At 42.3% G+C, this 16,245-nt stretch overlaps 1 protein-coding gene across 1 annotated transcript in view; it reads left to right on the top strand.

The window, feature by feature from the left end:
• The window catches only part of SPOCK1 (sparc/osteonectin, cwcv and kazal-like domains proteoglycan (testican) 1), a gene marked incomplete at its 5' end in the record, with an annotated part of 536,813 nt that overhangs the window by 233,028 nt on the left and 287,540 nt on the right, over positions 1-16,245 (top strand). The window lies entirely within an intron of this gene.

Here is a 16,245-nt window from a genome sequence, read left to right as displayed (position 1 = left end):
CAGAAGGCTTTCTGCACCCCCATCCCCCCAGCAAGCAGCAAACCAGTCTCTCATGATAGCTGTTGTGAATCACTAACAGTGTCCTCCTGTGAGTTATTTAAGACACCGTGAGGACCTGCCATGAATCACATCCCTTCCCCTGTTGTTCCTGTGTGGTGCTGTTGAAAATGATGGTAGATTGCACTTCATATGTTTATATGCAATTAATGCCAGAACACAATGAAATGGTATTACTTACCACATCTCAAAGTGTTTATGCTTCTGAGAATCAGCTTCAGTTCTGTAACATGAGTATTTGATGTGATCATGATGGTCAACTTGACATGAAGAAATCGAGGGAGGCATTGATATGTAATGTGGAGGAAGGTGCTCCTTTCTGCCCTCTGCTTTGTCAGTTTAATGGGTCACTACCTCTGGATTCTGGTTTTCTCATAAGCAAAATTAGTATTAAAATTTCCATATATACATTTATCATATGCCTTGAAGTAGTGTAACATTTTTTTCATTCATGCATGCTTGCATTCTCAAACATTTATTGAGCTTTCGCTGTATGCACAAGCACCAAGCCAGGTACTAGGGATAGAGCAAAAATGGTGTGTTGCCTACCCTACAGGAGCTCAGAGTGGGGAGTAGGGAAACAAATCAGTCAACAATTGTGGTGGGATCTGTTAATGGCTGTGATGCAGGTGTGTTCAGGGAAGCATGTGAATCTACAAATGGAGAACTGTATGTGTTTATGTAAAGGGCAAGGTGTCCAGCAAAACCTTCCTTTGGAGGCTTTGTCTGGACTATATACGTCTTAGCAGCCTTAGAGTGGTAACAGAGTTACTCCTTTACAATTCTAACAATGACTGAATCATCACAATGATTCACCCAAAAGCATATGAAGGCATTTGTAATTTAGCTTAGAAATGTTTTATTAAAAGTGATCAAAAATTTTAAAACTTTCTAATAGGATAAAACTTTATGAAGAATATTTGTAGTTAAAGAGCAAGAAATTGCCTGTCTGTGCCTGATAAACAAGCCCTTCTGCAAACAACCCTACCAGGCTTTTGCTTGCAAAGGTAACTCAACTGACAGTCGCTGTGAACTGATTCTTTTTAGCTAAGAACTAGAAATAGGTTCTTGTGCTATAAGGATCAAATGTTGCCTAAATAACTGCAAAAATTACTCTTTGCTGAAGCTTGCACATGAATGCAAACACTCCCGAGGGAAGACATTTTTGCTTTTACTAATGCACTTTGGAGAAGGAATACATCAAGGCAGGTGTCATTTGCCACTTGGGATATAAATGATAGCTTCCCTTGGTTTGGGAGTTAACACAGAAATTTTGAGAACCACAAAATCACCGTCTTTAACCCTGAGTATATAAACAGTCCAAACAAGGATTTTTGTCTCCTAGAAGTGATGGCAGCTATATTCAGCAGAGCCCCATCCTGTTCTCTTTTTCTAGTTCTGCAGGTTTGAAAACTGGGTCTGCTCAGATTAACCCTCCCAGAAAACCTTATGACTTTATGGGATATAATCAAGGACCTTAACTGAGTAGCCCCACTTTGTACCTCAGGGGTAGCTGCTGTTGGCTATTTATATACAGAACCATGAGGAGCACAGGCAGAGCCGAGAATAGCCTTCACTTAAAATATCAGCCCCAGCAGATGTCATCAATTACATTGTGTGCGGCTCAATAAAAATGGGAGGTTACTCTAACAGTGCTGACACCACTCGGTGAAATATAAACCACAGGCATGGAAGATGTAGAGCATTTCATCTTCTCAGAAAATAGGAGAATTACTGAACTCCAGTGGAAGATGACAGCGAAAGAGGAGTCATTTCCTCTCCTGAGCTGAAAAAAAGAATCAAACATAGTTAAAATGGGTTTGTGGTTGGGGGAAAGTTTTAGTTTGTAGAAATAGACTTGTTGAAGTGTGTCTTCAGAATTTCAGATGACAAATATGGTTTAGGATGAGGATGGAAGGGGCTTCATGACGGAGGTGGGTGTGGAGTAGGCTTGGAATGTAGAGGGACAGGAGGGGAAGGAAGGCCCAGCACAGGGAATTCTGGTAATAGTGTAGTCAGAAAGGTGGATTTGAAATGGGTTGAGGGGACATTCCATACCGATCTGCCAAGTTTGAACTTTGTTTTCTTGGCAGTGGGGTGCCATAGAAAGTCTTTGGGCAGGCGAGTGACATGATGAGGGCAGTATTTTAGAGGATTTGGTTTGGTGACTCAACAGCTATAATTAGGAACCCAAAACATACTTGCTAAATGATGTCACTCCTCTAAGACTCGGGTAACTTCTTCATGGCATCATTCATTGCCTTGGAGCCCTGGGCTCTGGCTGTCACCAGTGGTCAGCCTTATTAATTCAGCTCTCCAGCTTGACCTCTGAAATGCCCATGCAGCTTCTGATTGTCGTGTTGTTGTGGTGAATAGTTAGAAGACTCAAAGTATTCAAGAAATGGTTACTTAGCCGTAATTGCTCTCTCTGCTTAAAGATATTTACTAAACTTTGAACAACAGGGCTTCATGGAGCAAGTGCTATCATCATGTAATTGACTCTAAGGTAGTTAGAAGAAAAGTATCTCACCTGGTGCTCTCCAATGATGAGACTCAGGATGTCTTTAACTTATCTTTAAGTGAATCATTAATGCTCTGTCAGTGGAGTATAATGGCCATCAACTTCAGACTTTTCTAAGAATTCTTCCTGAGATTAGGGTAAAGTGGCATAAGTAGCATATCCTTTTGTCTTGTAATGATTTAATGCCAAATCTCCTCACAGAAAGGATGGACAGGAGTTCAGAATTGACGGCAATGATTAACTCAGGTGAGAAATTTCCCTTGTGAAGTCCGCAAAGACAGACACCCTGCAGACAGAGTTGGGCAGGCTGCACAGTTTGAGAGAGCCATGGGCCAATGCAAATGGATTTCTTATCTTGCGTAGTCAGGAGAAATGAAGGCCCCTGGATGGACCTTCAGAGAGCTGACTGAGGCTGCAGAGCTCTAGGGTGATTCCAGAGCTTTTGGTTGCCTCTGCCACTTTGCCCTGCCAGCATCTTCCCTTAACTGGCTCCTGACAAACTCGGGACTGCATATGAGGTTAGTGCTTCTCAGTGGGGATCTGGGTCAGCAAGATGCTTCCCCAGGAAAACCACTGATGGTCAAATAAGGGACACACATATACCCTCATCTCTTGGAGATTCACAGTGCTCATTATCAACTTAAAAACTCTGAGGCATCTTTCAGTAAAGAAGACCATTTAACCTATCATTTTCCAAATTTGCCTGTGACCATATTTTTAATTTTTTCCACTACACACCTATTGGATTCTCAGAGGAGGTAATGTATTTGGCATGATACACTTTGGTAAGTGCAGTCTAGGGTCCTAGGGTTAGGAGTCAGATTCTCCAAGTTTAGAATTTGACTCTGTCAGTTACTAGCTGTGTGATCCCGGGAAAGTAGCTTAACTTTTCTGATTCTAAACCTTTCTACCTGGAAATGGCAATAATGATAAGTACTTTCAATGATAGCACTGAGAAGATGAAGCAAATTAATATGCCTGGCATATAGGGAGTGCTTGACAAGTGATCAGCAAGTCATTGATTGTTTTCATTCTCTTCCTATTTAGCAGCCTCTCCTAGTGGCTTTCTTCCCACTCCATTCTGGTTTTATTCCCTTCTCCTTTTGTTCCTCTGTGGTGGCCTTCCAAGTTGTGATGCTCTGAAGCTCTCGGAGCTACACAGTGACTCGTCTTAACTAGTGGTGGGTCATCCTACTGGTACACTTCAGATCCCCATTATTGGAGCTGAAGAGGTTCAGGCTCTTAATGTGTTCATTCCTTTCTTCATTCTATAAGCAGTTACCAAATGCCTGATGTTTAAACACACTGAACTGGATAATAGGGATGACACTAAGGAAGACCTCTCTTGGGGGACACTCCCAGTTATCAATCCTAAGAGACACCCATCCAAGGTTCTACTGGGGGTAGGGAAGTGAGGAGGGTCGATCTGGGTAACAGGGAAATGCTTAATATGTCAAGTGTTTATACAGGTGACATAGGTCAGTTTTAGTTGAGGTGATGCTTTTTGCTACGCCCTGGCCTTATGCAGTCTGTGCCTTTGGTATGTGGACCAGGCTCCCTGATGCTGTACAACCAACACTTGCTGGTAACAGTTACCTTCAATGCAAATAATAAAGGTATTGTCACAAAGATTGTCTCTTTTGCCTTTAAGTGAGATGACTTGATGAGGGTCTGGAGGGGAATGAAAGATAGAATTTATTGAACCACAAAGCTGTTGTAAAAATAAAATAAAGGTAATGCTTTGGGGATTCATTGAATAGGGGGTGAACATACAGCGAAGTGAATTCTAACAAGATGTTTCAAAGCTTCCTGACTAGTTCTTTTAGAAGAAGAAAATGGAAACTTCTTTATAGTACTTCTGTAGAACAAAAGGATTTTTTGTGCACTGGAGGGTTGGGAAGGTAATTTATGTATATAACCACTGTACTACTTTAGAATAAAATTCTGATTGCATGAAGATGTCTCAAAGTGATGAAACACTAACAGGTTCTCTGCTGGAGCCATGGTGCACTCAGGAAAGAACCCCCCAATTTATTTGGCTATGAAGTTCCACTTGAGGAGACAAGCCACTGTAGGACAAATGGCTGAAGAGATTTAGCATGGAACTTTCCTGAGACAAGTGGGTTCCTTTAAAGTGGAATAAATGAACGTTTTAGATAAAGTGTATAGACATTGGTTTTAAAGATGATGCTTTTTATTCTGGAGTGAATACTAATCATTCTTCCAGGGCAGACTGGCTGTAGATAAACCTCAGATGTTGCTGGTGATCTTCAAAGCAGCATGTGAACTTGTAGAAATTGATCTCTAGATAAAAATAAAACTCAGAGAGTCAGGGGCCCCTTTCACTCATGCTGTTCTCGGAATAGAAGAAAAGAAAGACCTCGCCCTTTGACTTCCAGTCTATTATACCAAGATCCGGACAAACTCAAATCCTGACCAAAGCCCTGAACTATTTTGAGGCAAAAATTCTAAAACTCAAAAGGAGGGAGTTCTTCTCGTGTTCCAGCTGTTTCTGGAACCGCAGCCCAGTGGATTATCACAGCATTTGTGTTTCGCCAAGGTCTTAAAGGGTGCCTGGGGAGTCAAGATTGCTTATTTCTAAAAATCTTCTATAGAAGGGGAGTTTTCCTTCTCTAGATTAATCTGAAAATTTACATAATAGGCTTAATAGAAATCTTAAGTCCCCATAGCTTTCTTCTTAATGTGGAGTTTAGCCTCACCCCAAAAGAACTTCTGATTAGCATTTATAGGGCCTTGAAAGTTTTTCAGTTTTTTTAAGAATTTGTTCACCTTATCTGATCCCTGGAGCTGTGAATTTTCAGAGGCAACTGGCCTCGTTTGTGGGAAGCATCTTAATACTTTTCTCCTGGCTCCCTCATGTTTGGTCTGCTTGGTTTCTCCCTCTCACCACTGCCTTTTCCACATAATTAGGAATATGCTTTCCCCAACGGCAACTACTCATCTTATTCACATTAACCTACTCTCTGCCCCAGACGTGCACACTCAGCTCCAGCCTAATTAGCCTCTTCCCACTGCCGTCTTTTCTTCTGTTTCTTGATTGTGACAATAAGATAGTTCTATTTTAAAACATGTTTTTGGAGTATTGATTTTTAAACATTCTAATTCAGTACTCTAGGGAAGAAACAGAAAGCTATTAATTCAAATATTAGTGTGCTCCTACTTTAACCCAGTCTCTCTGCCTTGATGTTTGATGAAATTGAATGTTTTCTCTTTTGTCTTTGTCTGCTTTTGCCTCTTTGCTTATTTTAGAGAATAAAACATCAGCTACAAAATTTGAATCTCATGGGTGCCCCTTCTTTCCCATTTTCTTTTCTCTAAAGGTGACCATATCATTAATTTGCTTTTCTGTTCATGTCCTCATGTTTTTATGTCATGTAAATATAAACAGGCAATGTTACATTGTATGTTTTGCAGTAGAAATTAATGTTTCCCTCTCTAATCTGTTTATTCCACTTAACATTGCTTTTGAGATACCTTTTTTGATAGTTGTAGATATAATGAATTCTTTTATGTTGTATTATTCTATTGTATTAATATATCACAATTAATTAAATTATTCCCCCACTGATGGATGTTTCTCTTGACTCCATCTGTTTTGCTATTGAGGCTGCTTTTTCTTAGTATTTTTAAATGCAAATTTCTTGGCCTGAAGAATGTGGGATGCCAGGAGGAGGGCTGAGGTGGGACATGGCTCTGCCACTGTTAAAATATGCAACTTTGGGCAAATCACATGTCCTTTCTGGACTTTAGTTCACCCATCTCTGAAATAAAGTGGGTAGATAAGATAGTTGCTGAAGTCCTTGGGAGCTATGGTAGTTAAGTTCAGGCAGAATAGTTTTCTATATATGTTTTCTCATAAAGGGAAAATGAAAAATTTGAAGCATGATGCTCTTATTTCAAAAGTTACAGCTTAGCTAATGAGTTATGAATATACTGTAACCAAAATAAAACTAATGGAATTAAATGGGCCTTTTAACTATCAGGGGTGGAGAGGGCTCAGAATAAAAAGCAAAAAAGGCCAAAGAAGTTTCTTCCTGCAGAATCCTATGGGACACTGAGTTGTGGAGGAAAGAGCAAGAGTTGAAAGCGCTGAAATCAAATCTTGCCTCTCCCATAAGCTTACTGTATACATTTGAGTAATTTGACTTATCTAGCCTTTGTTTTCTTTTCTTTTTTTTACTTTCATGTGTCTTTATTTTTCATCTCTTTTCAGTGTTTTATTATTATTATAATTTAAGTTCTGGGGTACATGTGCAGAACATGCAGGTTTGTTACATAGGTAAACGTGTGCCATGGTGGTTTGCTGCAACCATCAGCCTGTCATCTACATTAGGTATTTCTCCTAATGCTATCCCTCCCCTAGCTCCCCATCCCCCAACAGTCTCCAGTGTGTGATGTTCCCCTCCCTGTGTTCATATGTTCTCATTGTTCAACTCCCACTTATGAGTGAGAACATGAAGTGTTTGGTTTTCTGTTCCTGTGTTAGTTTGCTGAGAATGATGGTTTCCAGCTTCATCCGAGTCCCTGCAAAGGACATGAACTCATCCTTTTTATGGCTGTATGGTATTCCGTGGTGTACATGTGCCACATTTTCTTTATCCAATCTATCATTGACGGGCATTTGGGTTGGTTCCACGTCTTTGCTACTGTGAACAGTGTCACAATAAACATACGTGTGCATGTGTCTTTATAGTAGAATGATTTATAAGCCTTTATTTTCTTATCTGTAGAGTGCCTCTAATCATAGCTGTCTGGTAGGCCATTTGTGGAGAGATCATATTTTCAAAGGGCCAAGGAGTGGGTATGTGGTATATTCTCTACAAAGAGCGTTTCTTCCTGCTCAGTCAGTTCTGCCAGGAACTGTGTAGGTTCCATTTCCTCACCGGGTGCTGGGGTCAGCTGTGAGTTTGTGTTCTGGCTTCACTTTGACTTCATAAAGAGCTCTCAGGACTCTGTGCCCCTAAAACCAAGGAGCAAAAGCCATTCTGGGTTGTGTTCCACCCTTTGGAAGGAATCGTAGTGAATGATGAAGGGTGGTAAAATTCTCCCTGCAATTATGGGGCACTACAGCTTTCTAATACTGTGTTGAAGAGGTTCTTTCAGCACGAACGAATCCATTTTAAAGACATGTTTATTACCTTTCCCCAAACTCATAAAATGTGGTGTTAGTTTTATAAAAGGGGAAAAAAACCTTCCTGTTAATCCACCTGCTAGAACAACAGTCCCTGAATTAATTATATTGTATTTGTTGAGTCCTAATGAACCAGCCTTGGTTTGGGAAAATTCTCAATAGAGAAAAAAATGTCAGCTGAATTTTAAAATCAATCAATAATGCTGTTAAATTTTTCTCATTTGAGAACGTAGAACGGATTATTGCATTTTCCCAATCAGGTGATGGCTGCTTGGAGAAAAACGTGCAGGCATCACCTGCGTTCTCTATACCTTTCAGGCCCGAGATGGGGGTTTTGTTTTGTTAAACTCCTCAATTGTACTATGTAGCAATTAACTGCTGGAAACCTGTTAAATGTTCATTCTGCCCCAGAAACCATGCCTGATGAAAGGCAATGTGGTATAGTGGAAAGGCCCTGGGGCTTTGCAGTCTCAGAGAATGAGTTCATTTCCTAGCTTTTCCCTCTAATAGCTGTATGTAGCTAAGTGGGTGCCTCAGTTTTCTTATCTGTAACATAGAAATTATGACATTTATTACACATGTGGCATGAGGGGTAAAACTCCTAATTCAATCTCATAATGAACATGAGAAAGGCAAGGAAGCTTTGGCAGGAGATAGAGTACTGCTATCTTCTTCTGGTGTTTCATATTGGGAAGGATCTTAGCAGTTTTTGATGTCTCTGCCTATTCCACCAGGATGTGACCTCACTGATCAGTTAATCACTGAATCAAGAACTCACAGATCCCCTAGGAGGTATGTGTTGGTCACAGGCAGGACTGTGGAGGGGAGTGTGACAGTGCTCTCCTCAGGGGGCTTGTGGTCTACAGAGCCAAGAGACACACATGAAATAAAGTCACTCAGAAGATGTGTTTGAGGTGCCCTGACGGAAGCTGGGAGAGTTGAGGCTCAGGCCAGGGATTAGTCCTTCCTGTTTGAAGGTTAGGAAAAGGATCCTAGAAGAGGTGACCTGGGGTCCTTTCTGAAGATGGGCAGGCGTTTTGAGGTAGAGAGGAGGGGTAGCATCTGGTGGGGAGAAATATTTTCTGATAGCTGATTGCTCAGTGCTGCAGAAGTGAAATCTGATCATGCTTTGGTCCTTTGGGGCTTCTGTTCTAATACCATAGGCCAGGTGGCCTACAAACAGTAGAAATTTATTTCTTACAGTTCTGGAGGCGAGAAGTTGGAGAGGAGGGTGCTAGCATGGTTGGGTGCTGGTGAGGGCCCTCTTCCAGGTTGTGGATGGCCATCTTCTTGTGTCCTCATGTTGGGGGGAAGAGAGCTCAAGGACTCTCTGGGGTTCCTTTGATAACGGCACTAATCACATTCAAGAGGGTTCACCCTCATGACCTAATCACCACCCACAGGCCCTACCTCTAATGCCACCACATTGGAGAAAGGATTTCAACACATAAATTTTGGGGGGACACAAATATTCAGTTCATTGCAGATAGGATGCTGCTTTTAAAAATACTTTTGTTAAGAGATATGAAGGAAATGTCAACCATTACTTTAGTAGGCTGTTTCACTTTTTCCCTTTGTCTCGAGTCTCATTCTGCTGGGCACCTTGAAACACCCAGAGCAGGACTGTAGATAGCAAGGTGGGCCTGATGCAGTAACCCTGGGAGTGGTGGGACTGGGACAAACTAGCACCCATGCCACCGGCAGAGAGCAGCCCTGACCCAGCTCTAGCTGATGATGGTTATGAGGGCTTGGGTCAGCATTGTAAGGACTACGGATTGCTCAAAAAGAGCTGGAAATGAAGATTTGTTTTTGTGTGTGAAACCAAATTCTTCAGTCCTGGAAAATCAATTATTAAAAAAATACAGCAAGAGGGTAGATGTGCCTTTGGGCTGTTTGTGGCTTCTCTTCTTGTCTTTTGCTTGTGGCATGCGTGCGATGGAGGTTGATCCGTCCTTGGGGTCCCTCTGACTTGGTGCAGCTGCATGGCCCTTGGGGTGGAGGCAGTGCCTCGCAGAGCTGGGGACAGACTGCCTGAGCGGAAGTTGTCTTTGTTGGGACTGTGCTCAGAGACCACAGGAGGCCTGCAGTGGTTTAAATGTGTCCCCCCACAAGCCTGTGTGGGAAATCTAATCCCCAATGCAACAGTGTTGAGAGGTGGGGCGTAGGGGAGCTGTTTAGGTCATGAGGGCTCCACCCTCACGAATGGAGCCGTGCCTATCTATTATAAAAGGACTTGAGGCTGTGAGTCTGACCTCTTGCCCTCTGTCACCATGTGACACCTGCCAACATGTCCTGAGGCAACAAGACGGCCTTCACCAGATGCAGACCCTTGATCTTGGACTTCTCAGACTCCAGAACCATAAGCCAAATACATTTCTGTTTGTTGTAAATTACCCAGTCTGTGATACTCTATTATAGCAGCACACAATGGACCAGTACAAGGCCTAAAGCCACTTGTAATAAGCATGAGAGCCTGAATTGCTACTTCTGTGTGGCCTCTATCACCTGGAGATGGACTGGTTTAGCCTTTAAAAGAGGGAAACAGAGCCCATGCCCTCATACATGCACACATGCACAAGTCTCATACTCAAAAATCCATACAGAATATGGTGCCATCATGATTTAGAAACATGCCAGTTCCCAAAGAACAAAAGTGGAACTCATGTGATCTCAAGAGTGATGATGTGAGGTGCTGAGTTTCCTTGCTGTCAGGAGGGTGTGGGTAGTTCCATGGGCACCGGCAGCCTGGCCAGGAGGAACTGCTTAGCAGAGGATGGGTGCTGTGTACAGTAGGTGGTCCTGCACTGCTCATCTTTTTCTTTGGCTCCAAAATTCATGGTAGAAAGGGCTATAGAAGGTGGAAAATGTCAGTTGTAGTCATTGCCAAGTCAAGACAATCCCTAATTAGGTGAAAAATTGTCCTCCGAGGCCACTGCAGCCACTGTGACATTTAGGTCCTTAATTTGCCCAGGGTTGTACCACTCTCAGGCCCTTGCCCTGAACTCTGCTCTAGCTCCCCTCTCCCTTCCTAACTTCAATACATGGTGATCAGTGCACTCGAGTTCTCCTGCTGCCTTCACTTCACGTCCATGAATGCTCACTTTCCCTGCAGGAACTTACTTGAACTGTCACTCAGTGGTCCTTGGATCTGTAACCAAATACATGATAACCTGTTATGTCTTTTTGTTTTTGTCTTTGCCTCATTCACCAAAGAGCAACTTGTAGGCATGTATGTGTCAAGTGATAACACGAATAGATGAAAATGTTTGAGTGTAAGAAAAAAAACTTAGTGTAAGTAAATTAAAGGCATAGCAAAGCCTTGCTATGTATGCTGTTACTCCATCACATGCCCAGTCAGTTTCTGTACACTTCTATAACTGGGCTCAGAGCTTCCTAACAAAGCAAAGAAGGACACACAGAGCACTATGTTTCCACGATGTGTAAATAAGGCAGATATTCAGGAGAATTACAGGTATTTATAGTAGTGAGGCCAGAGATGCTTTCCTCCTGTGGGTTCTCAGAAAGGGGTTTATCAGGGTGGACCGTATTCCCGCCAGTATCTGGCAGTGAATACCCCAGTAAGCTTTTATGATTACTTCATCCAAGATCTTTCAGTATACAATGATGCTTAGTGCCAAAGTACAGTCCTATAAATCAACTCAATAATTCAGAGTGCAGTGAATTCTATAGGGCTGGCTTAATACATGGACAAAATCGACAATATCAGGAAGAATGGTTGGCCTGCATCGCCATCAGGGAATACTCTGATTGTTTTGTTGCTGGTAACTGATTAGCATTGGGAACAGAGAGTTCTGGGCTTTTCCTGGCAGGAACAAGGAGTTCAGATGATCTGTGCTGCCAATTAATGGAAGCATATGGTTCTTCTCTCTTCAGCCAAGTGGGAGGCAGAGCCAGTCTTGTTGGTTAGACATTCAGAATCCAAACCAGAGCTTTGATGCCTGACTGCATAGTTACCTTCCTCCATGGTAACACTGTAGATTAGTTCGACCCCACAGGCAAATGAGGGATTAAGAATGTCAGCATTCTTCCCTATAGGCCACCAGGACCAAGGGCAGTGTTAGGTGGAGCTTTGCAGTGTAGTGTGGACTTTACGTGGGTGGAAATGCTTTCCTTGCACACATACGCTCATATTTACATCTATTTCTCAAATGTGTGTGGATGCTGATGTGATCAATAAAATCCACATCTTATTTAAAGACATTAGCAAATCCATATTAGATCTTGTCGTTACACAATTCTCAGCAACTAACAGAACGATTAGCATGATAGCTATCTTTGGAGGAGTCAAGGGGAGGTGGAGTTTATAGATTTTTTTTTTGACAGTGGAAAGGATTCCTCATGGTGGAAGAATTTGGGCACATTACTACAGTGCATACATGCAGGAGTTTCATTTTGTAATGTTTTCAAGCAGGTATTATGAAACAGTCATAAAAAATACCAATAGAAACTGACAGAATGCCTAATTTTAAGCCACATCTCTTTGCGGTGACCCTGCTAAGATAAAATTATTTGTAAGAGAAAAATATACCCTTGGGAAAAATATAATTTTTGGATATAAGCCATGTAAATGTTGACAGGCATCTAATAATTATGATTTTTGCTTTTAGCGAGGTCGATCCTGTGTTGTTCTATCAGTGATTAGGCAGGAGAAGAAATTCCCAGTTTGTAATGATAAAATTATACCATCAGATTAAGAGTGAGCATCCATCATTCTGTTCTCATAGCAAGGCACAGATTCCTTCACCCAGGAATTGTTTTGAGCGCTTTATGAGTAGTTTTAAAAGCGGGGGTAGCATGGTGAGACACCTAGAACTGGGGGCAGCCTCAACATACGCTGGCGCAGTGTGTGGACATTTGAACTCCTTTGGACGTAATAGCCATACCTGGATATTTGTAGGCTGCTCATAGGGAGTTGAGGATTCTATTTGGTTCCAAAGGGTAGCCCTGGAATTAGTGGGTGGGAGTTGCAAAGGGATGGCTTTGGCTCAATCCAAGTATGCATTTTCATATCCTAAGCTGTGTGAGGATAAGGTAGACTGCTATGGTGGAGACTGAGCCACCGTTCCTGGATGTGTACATGTAAGAGTAGAGAGCCACATGGCTGGTTTGATGTAGGGGGAATTAGACATTGGACAAGGACGGAGACACTATTGAGATTGTTTCTGACCTTGAGTTTAGGCAGTTCTGTGATAAAGCAGGTCTGTTGAGAGGTGATAATTTATTTTATACAATGACTCCCCATAGAATTTCCTCAAATAGCCTGTCTAATTGGTATGTCTGAGGTAGATTCAGTTTACCAAAGTTATGTCTATGCAGCTTTACAAGAATATCTAATAAATAAATTAGGTCAATCTTTTACAATTGAAGCTTCATTCATTGCAAATACAAGGGAGTAAGAAAGAAAAGTGGCAGAATTACTGGATGTTCCTAGTAAGGTAACCTGCCCACTCATTGTAGAGCTTCAGTTTCATGAATTTAGAACTAACCTATTGCTCTGAGTGGATTCTATTGTCTTTGGTAAGAAAAGCAGGGGAATAAATGACGTTGGTGCCCCATTTTGTCTATTCAGAGCTATAGACGCAGGCATACATTTCCAAATGCAGTGTGACTTCTCCCTGTGAGGCTCATGAAGAGGGATTGTTGTCATCTAGAAAAGGAAGTGCTTTTGCCTGACATTCAGGTGCTTGGGGAGGCAAGTAGCAGGTGAGTAAAGAATGGCACAGGAAGTCATTGTCTTTACAGAGTAACCACTGACGATCTGGAAGGGGTAGGTTAGATCCCTACAAGTCCCTACCCATGTCCCTACCAGTGTGCTGTTGTCCAGCTTTGAAGCATGGAGCCATATCCACAGATCCCATGCCACAGCCCCAGAGGGCTTGCTCTTAGGAATTCCTGCCCTTCTGACTTAGCTCATGTTGTTTGAGAATTGAAGTGCATGCCAGATTAATTGTAGTTTTGTTAGTGTAGGAAGTAACGACTTCTTACATTTTTAGAACATTATGCTATCTCAGACACCAAAGAAAAAGGCCCTACCACTCTCAGATGAAGAGGCATTATGATGTGTTTGGAAACTATGTGCCTAGTGTTTGTATCTGGTCAACACTGAGCTGGCCTGCTCTGGAAGAGAAAGGGGAAGAACTGTTTCTGTCTCCAGGGACGTTCAGGCTGAAGTATGACAGGGCAGGGATCAGTCAGGAAAGATAATGCCTGACATTAGGTAACTCATGCTCTAGGAACTTTTGTGTACAGTATTCTCAGTGGCTGCTGTGTGATCATGACTGTCATCCACATTTTTCTCCTTTGCTCTGTATTGCTCTATATGTCTACCAGTTTCCTTAGAACCATGCTTTCCTCCATGAGTTTGATTCTTCAAATGTGCCAAATGGAAAATTATCCTGCTGGTATATATTTCCAGATAGCATGGGGGGAGGTGGAAGAATTGTAATTAAGAAAGTGAATCAGGCCGGGTGTGGTGGCTCATGCTTGTAATCACAGCACTTTGGGAGGCCGAGGCGGGTGGATCACCTGAGGTCAGGAGTTTGAGACCAGTCTGGACAACATGGTGAAACCCTGTCTCTATTAAAAATACAGAAATTAGCTGGGTGTGGTGGCAGGCACCTGTAATCCCAGCTACTCAGGAGGCTGAGGCAGGAGAATTGCTTGAACCTGGGAGGCAGAGGTTACAGTGAGTCGAGATCATGCCACTGCACTCCAGCCTGGGTGACAGAGTAAGACTCTGTCTCAAGAAAAAAAAAAAAAAAATGAATTAGAGCTCTCCTCTTGGTTATGTAGCTGTTCCTTTAAGAGCTCACTATATTATAATAATTAGCACACAGTTTGCCCCACAAAGATCTGCACATATTCTCTTTCCCCGGCTTAGCATATTTCTGGCCCCTTCCTGTGTCCTCTCCAACTCATTCTTGAGGTGTTGGTTTGCATGTTACTAACTCACGGAGCTTTGTCTGATTGACCATAGACTAGATTAGACCACCCTCTCCTAATACGCCATGCTTTGTGTTGTTACACAATTGTAATTTAATAATTTTAAAGAATGATTTGCTATTCGTCTTTGGCTAGACTGTGCTTTCCCTGGGACCAGGCTTACATCTTTATATCTATCTTGTGCCCTGCTGTATTTCCAGGGTCCGGCATAGGACTGGATGCAAAGTAAATGCTGAGTTAATAGCTGTTGAATAAATAATAATTACAACTTATTGAGCACCTGCTGCATGCCTGTACTGCTACTCCTCTTGACAATGTTTGTGTGTGTGCACGTGTACACAATCTTGAGTGCTGATCATTCTATAAAGAAAGCATGATTGCACCAATTTTACCACTGAGGAACTGGGTTCAAATCCTGAGATCCCTCAGCAGCTTTTAAAAGGCGTCAAAAAATTCGTATGTGGTCATCTGGAAAAGTATCTTTGGTATGATAAGTATAGAAAAGCAAATAGGCCAGGCACAGTAGGGCTCATGCCTATAATCCCAGCACTTTGGGAGCCCTAGGCAGGCAGATCGTGAGGTCAGGAGGTCAAGACCAGCCTGGCCAACATCTGAAACCACATCTCTACTAAAAATACAAAAATTAGCTGGATGCGGTGGCAAGTGCCTGTAATTGCAGCTACTTGGGAGGCTGAGGCAGGAGAATTGCTTGAACCCAGGAGGTGAAGGTTGTGGTGAGCCGAGATTGCGCCACTGCACTCCAGCCTGGGCAACACAGCAAGATTCTGTCTTGAAGAAAAAAAAAATCAAATAATATGTCTAATAGGATTCTAATTATGTCAAAGTGTTTGTGTATGTATATATTTGACAAATACTTGTGTTTGCATATAAAATACCTGAATCAGTACCAAATTGTAACGTAGTATCTCTGAGGAATGGGCTGAGAGGGGTAGGAGGAATTTACTTTTTGCTTCATAATTTTTTTATGCTGTCTATCTAAACATTTTACTGTGAGCTCTCTTACTCTTTAAATAAGAAGCAAAGGGGGAAAAAAGGAGTCTGGGCCAAGCTTAACCAGTTGGTGTGGTGGCCGAGAGGGATTTGAACCCTGGTCCATCTGGCTCTGAAGGTTGTGTTCTGTTCTTGACCCCCTTTATGTATCTAGGACAGTGGTTCTCAGCTGGGGAGATTTTGCCCGTCAGGGGATACTTGGCAAAGTCTAAACATTTTTGGTTGTCATAATTTGGAGAGCGGGGGCTGCTACTGGCTTCTGGAGAGCAGAGACCGGGGATGCTGTTCAACACCCTCCACTGCATAGGACAGCCCCACAGCAGTGACCTCATGTCAGCAAGCAGAGGCTGAGCAGCCCTCCTCTAGGGAGGTTGCCTATCTTACAGGTAAGGAAATGGTGGCTCAATTAAGTCAGTGTATAGGGCAGAAATCAGCAAATTTATTTTTGTGAAAGGTCAGATAACAAATATTTTTGGCCTTTGGGGTCCATATGTGTTGCAATAACCCAATTTGGTCTCACAGAGGGAAGCTGCCATTATAA

The sequence above is a fragment of the Mandrillus leucophaeus genome, unplaced genomic scaffold (assembly GCF_000951045.1).
Source record: "Mandrillus leucophaeus isolate KB7577 unplaced genomic scaffold, Mleu.le_1.0 Scaffold88, whole genome shotgun sequence".
Taxonomy (NCBI): Eukaryota; Metazoa; Chordata; class Mammalia; order Primates; family Cercopithecidae; genus Mandrillus; species Mandrillus leucophaeus.
Note: the sequence above shows the minus strand (reverse complement) of the source record. Positions and strands in the feature narration are given on the sequence as shown.